At 36.5% G+C, this 6,000-nt stretch overlaps 1 long non-coding RNA gene across 1 annotated transcript in view; it reads right to left on the bottom strand.

Moving 5' to 3' along the window:
* Nucleotides 1-506: 506 nt before the first annotated feature.
* The window catches only part of LOC141572198 (uncharacterized), a 219,567-nt gene continuing 214,073 nt past the window's right edge, over nt 507-6,000 (bottom strand). The window contains exon 3 of the long non-coding RNA XR_012497430.1: nt 507-591. This is a non-coding gene — a long non-coding RNA (uncharacterized LOC141572198). The remainder of the gene's footprint in view (nt 592-6,000) is intronic.

The raw sequence follows: 6,000 nt of genomic DNA, 5'->3' as shown, positions 1-6,000 counted from the left end.
CAACAGATAGTTCATGGTGTACCCTACTTAATCACAAACAATTCACAGAACACTAACATCAGATAGGCACTCTCTGATGTGATGGGGTGAGAAATAAACAAGACCATTCTGTAATCATGCCTGAGCAGAGACAAAAAGAATACTACAAACCACAAAAACAACCTAACACACTCCTTTCCTAGTAAACAGGAATGATTGATGCTTCTTAACCAATCACAGCACAGTTTTTCCCATTCCCTCTGATTCTTAGATTAAAAAAAAAAAAAATTGTGAGGATACTGAATCCTGTATTTAGCCCACTTTCTGCCAGCACCCAAAGCTGAGCCAACCTCCTGCCTTCTTAAGCCCTTCCCCAAATTACCTAACACACACTTGAATTCTTTAACTAGTCTCTTCTCATACCCTATACTTAATGCCCCATTGTTAGCCATAGTGTAGTTTTTCTTTCTGTAACAGTAATAAATTCAACTTTGTTAGAGTACAGATATGTTCCTGGAGGTCCTTACCTGGAGGCATTGATCTGAAGAGACAGACGTAGGCCAGGATCATAATGCAGAAACACGGGCTGTGTCAAGCAGCTTGGAATTAATTCTGTAAGCAATGAGAAAACTTACTGAAGACTTTTATGCATGAAATAATATGGTTTACATTTTATTTAAACTGTGGATGGTGAATATGTGGACAATGAGTGTGAGGAACAAAAGAGATAGACTAGGGACTGCTGCCAGCCAAGCCTGAATTTGGGGACAAGGATAGAATGGAAGAGAAAGTGATAGGTTTAAGTAGTCTTTATTAGGTAAAATCTGCAGGCTATAATAAATGGTAATGAAAGTAAGAGTGAGAATAAATAATCAAGGATATTGATTATTGGTTAACCACTTCATTATCTCACAATTGATTGCTTCCCTAGGTACGCCCACACAGCAGACCTGTATAGGAATCGCGGCATGAGAACTAATGGATAAGTCACTCACAATTTATAATTTGGATGACTCCACAAGGCAGATTGCTGTTTCCACGTTTTAAATTCTACCATGGTAATACAGTACTAGTGGTCTAATTAGATCGGAGTCATTTGAATTCTAAGAATGTACCATATTTACTTGATTAAAAGTGACAGAAAACACAGAAAAGTGTGTTTAAATTTTTGCATAGGAGAAAAACCAATAGTTGATGGTTTCCCAGGATGACTGCAATTCAGCCCTAAATAAACAAAGATATAGCCTGATGAAAATAATGTTCCCTTCAGAATATTATTAGTTGTGACAAACCAAAAACTTTACAAGGGCAGGGAGTATGTCTGTCATGTCTATTATTTTATTCTTGGCACCCATTTGTCACACCTCCTGGCATATGATGCTCATTAATCAATTAATTAGTTAATTAGCAGAGAATGTGCCCCTAACAGAGGCCAACAACTCTAGTGATAGGTTGTGGAAAAACCTCTTCAACAGAGCAGCAGCATGAAAGAGAGCTTTTTGCAGACCTAGAACACAAAAGCCAGAAAGTGGCTGTTGCAGCAGAGGAATCAAGGTGAGGTTACACAACAGCTTATGCTAATAGGGGGTGTTCTCACTATAGATTCCAAGACTTAGAAGATGTGGGAAAACAAGCACTCATAGGAAAGGAAGGTCTGTGTCTATGAATTTTCATCGAGGATAAAAAAACTGTTTGTACTAGGATCCAGTGCTAAGACACTGGATATTGATTGAATTGCAATGAGTCCCCAACCAAGATATGTGTGGCTAGGAATGAACATCATTACCAACTGGGATAGTTTCACACTGTTATCCCATCCCTACTCCAGATTCTGGCAAGTCTCCAGGAAATGATTAGAGACACAGGGTGAAGAAATAAGAGACCTTTGGAAAACCATATGTAAGCAGGAGAGATGATGACAATGGATTAAGATGAAAAGCAGTGAAAACTCAAAGTTTATTATGTCTTGTAGAATAAGAATAGCCAAGTTTTAACAAAATGGATTGTGGTCAAAATTAAACTCCAGCAGTGTAGTTTTATGTAAGTACTCCTCTATATAAAATTTATTATGGTTGCTGAATTTAGCTGAAAAAAAATTTGTTTTGTCATTTATCTTTTAGGATTCCAATACCAATTCTGGGGTGTGTGTGTGTGTGTGTGTGTGTGTGTGTGTGTGTGTGTGTTTAACACACTGTTGAAATAAATTTCTAGGTCTAAGATGGAGCCACTCTTTCTCAGGGTGCCCCCTCAGCAAATCAAGCTTTCACTTGCCTACAAATGCTCTGCTTGACCAGAAACACTGTATTCAGTCAGCCAGTCCCCAAACTTTAAGCCAACTCTGATCTCTGTACTCAGGTCTTGGTTTCTTGAATTTTCTAAATAAGGTCAGATATGCAACCGCCGTCAATCATGTCCTGTCTCCACATTGCTTATTCTAACATGCTATAAAACTCACTCTTACCTAAATTCCCACAAACACTGCACCACTGCTTGTGAGACGCTATATTGCCACAATCCATGTATTATTTTCTATTAAACAATGGACATCGAACTTGTTACTAAATTTATAGTTTTATAGTTTAGTCATTGGATAACACCACCAAGCAATTCTCTGGTACCAGCTGCATGCCCTACAATTCAACTCAATTCTGATACTATCTACCTGAACATAGTGTCATATTCCACAGGTTAAGGGTTCAGTCCTACAAAACTGACCCCCTCCCCTCACACATATGCACACACTTCAGACATCAACTGCATGTCTAGGTTGTCACTCATATTTCTGATCAACTGGCTATAAAGTATAGGTTCCAACAACCCTCTCCTTGGATTTAATTAATTTGCTAGAGCAACTCAAAAACCTCAGAGAAACATTTTACTTACTATATTGCCAGTTTATTATAAAAGGACATAACTTAGGAACAGCCATAGGGCAAGGTGTGCAGGGACAGGTGAGGAGCTTGTCTGCTCTCTCCTAGCTCACCACTCTCCCAGCACCTCCATGTATTTATCAACCCTAAGTCTCTTTGATCCCCATCCTTTTAGGTTTTATGGAAGACTCATTGCATAGGCATGACTGACTAAGTCAATGGCCATTGGTGAGGAATCTCAGTCTTCATCCCTTTTCCCCTTCTTGGAAGCCATGAAGATGAGAAGGGACTGAAAGTTCTAACTCTCAAATCACACGGTTGATTCCCCTGACCACCAACCACATCTGGAGATGTTTTTCATAATTGTACTTATAAGACCTCTAATAATTATAATTCTAGTAATAAAATACCACAATTATAACAATCTACTATAGTAAAAGTTAGGTAAATGTGGTCTCTCTCTCTCTCTCTCTCTCTCTCTCTCTCTCTCCAAAGAAATTGAAGACAATACAGATAAAGGGAAGCATATACCATGCATGGATAGGAAAAACTGACATTGATAAAATGTCCATACTACCCAAATCAAGGTACAGATTCAATAAAATCCCTATCAAAATACCAATGGAATTTTTCCCAGAATTAGAACAAATAATCCTAAAATTTATATGGAACCACAAAAGACCTCAAATAGCCAAATAAATCTTAAAAAAGAAGAACAAGCTTGGAGGTATCATACTACCTGATTTCAAACTATACTACAAGGCTATAGTAATCAAAACGGCACGGTAGTGGCATAAAGGCAGACGCGTACATCAATGGAACAGCATAGAGAGCCCACAAATAATCCCAAGCATATATGGTTATTTAACCTATGACAAAGGAGGCAAGAACATACAGTGAGGTAAAGACAGTCTATTCAGTAAATCATGTTGGGAAAACTGGACATATATATACATGAAAAACAAATCAAACTAGACCACTTTCTTACACCATATGCAAACTCAAAATGGATTAAACTTTAAATGTAAGACTCCCGAATTATAAAAATCATGGAAGGAAATATGGGCAGCAAACTGTTTGACATTGTTCTTAGTAACATTTTTCTGGATATGACTCCTCAGGCAAGGGAAACGGGGGAAAAAAAAAAAAAAGGACTACATCAAAATAAGAAGGAAAGCATCAACATACAAAAAGACAACCTGCTGAATAGGAGAAGCTATTCATCAATGATATATCCAATAAGGGGTTAATATCCAAAATACGTAAGGAACTCATATAACTTAAAATCAATCCCATTAAAAAATTGGCAGAGAACCTGAATAGACGTTTCTCCAAAATGAACATACAGTTGGCCGATAGACATATGAAAAGATGCTCAATGTCACTAATCATCAGAGAAATGTAAATTAAAACCATAATGAGATGTCACTTCACACTAGTCAGAAGGGCTATCAAAAAATCAACAAGCATTGGCAAGGATGTGGAGAAAAGGGAACATTCATGCATTGTTGGTGGGATTGCAAATTGGTTCAACAACTATGGAAAATAGTATGAAGATTCCTTAAAAAAATTAAAAATAGGACTACCATATGATCCAGCAATCCCAATTTTGGGTATTTATCCTAAGAAATGCAAAACACTAATTCAAAAAGAACTAGGCATCCCTCTGTTCACTGCAGCAGTATTTATAATAGCCAACATATGGAAGCAACCTCAGTGTCCATTGATAGATGATTAGATAAAAAAATATGTGGAATATATACACAAGGGAATATTACCCAGTCATAAAAAAGAATGAAATCTTACCATTTTTGACAACATGGATGGATCTAGAGGGTATTAGGTGAAATAAGTTAGATTGAGAAAGACAAATACCATATGATTTCATTTATAAATGAAATCTAAAAAAACAAAGAAATGAACAAAATAGAAACAAACTCATAGATACAGAGAAGAAACTGATGATTTCCAAATGGGAGGGAGGTTAGGGGACTGGGTCAGAAATGCGAAGGGATTAAGAAGTACACACAATGGGATTTATAGATGATGTAATACAGAATTGTACACCTGAAATCTATGTAATTTTACTAACAATTGTCACCCCAATAAATTTAAAAAATAAATTAAAAAAAGAAAAAGAAAAAAAAAAAAAAAAAAAGAGCAAGCCACTGGGGCCATAAATCTATCATAAAAAAAAAAAGAAGTACAAATTAGCAGTTACCAAAATAATCATGGGAATATAAAGTACTGCATTAGGAATATAGTCAATACTATACTATTGTAATAACTATGTATGGTGCCAGGTTGGTACTAGACTTATCGGGAGATCACTTTGTAAGTTACATTAATGTCTAACCACTATGCTGTACACCTGAAACTAATATAATTTTGACTGTCAACAGGAATTAAACATTTAAAGGACACTTCATCAACATAACAAAAGACACCTTGATTGACTTCATCACTTAGGAAATTCTAAGGGTTATAGGAGCTTTGTGCCAGGATTGGGAATGACACCAAATTTATACAGTTGTCCCCTTTTACCCACAGGAGATACATTCCAAGACCCCCAGTGGATGCCTGAAACCACTGATAGTACCAAACTCTACATATACTGTGTTTTTTTCCCTATACATACATATCTATGATAAAGTTTAATTTATAAATTAGGCACAGTAAAAGATTAAAAACAATAACAGAATAATAAAATATTCTAATTATAAAACAGAACAATTTTAATAATAAAATTAAATTATAATTCTAATAATAACATAACACAATTATAACAATACACTACAATAAAAGTTAGGTAATTGTTCTCTCTCTCTCCCTCTCAATATATCTTATTGTCCTGTACCTTTCACTTTAAGGAAACACTTCATGGCTTCCTTTGGCAGATCTGAATTGGCAGCATCACAACTCCTGCATGTTGGGGCCATCATTAAGTCACATCAGGGTGACTTGAACACAAGCACTGCAATACTGTGAAAGTCCATCTGATAACCAGGAGGCGAGTAAGGGACTAACCGGCAGGGAGCATATACAGAGTGGACAAGGGGATGAGTCACTTCCTGGATAGGACAGAGCAGGATGGGGCAAGATTTCATCATGCTACCCAGAGCGGCACACATCTTAAAACATTATTTTGTGG

The sequence above is a fragment of the Rhinolophus sinicus genome, linkage group LG01, assembly GCF_036562045.2.
Source record: "Rhinolophus sinicus isolate RSC01 linkage group LG01, ASM3656204v1, whole genome shotgun sequence".
Lineage (NCBI taxonomy): Eukaryota > Metazoa > Chordata > Mammalia > Chiroptera > Rhinolophidae > Rhinolophus > Rhinolophus sinicus.
This window is presented reverse-complemented; position numbering and strand designations above follow the sequence as displayed.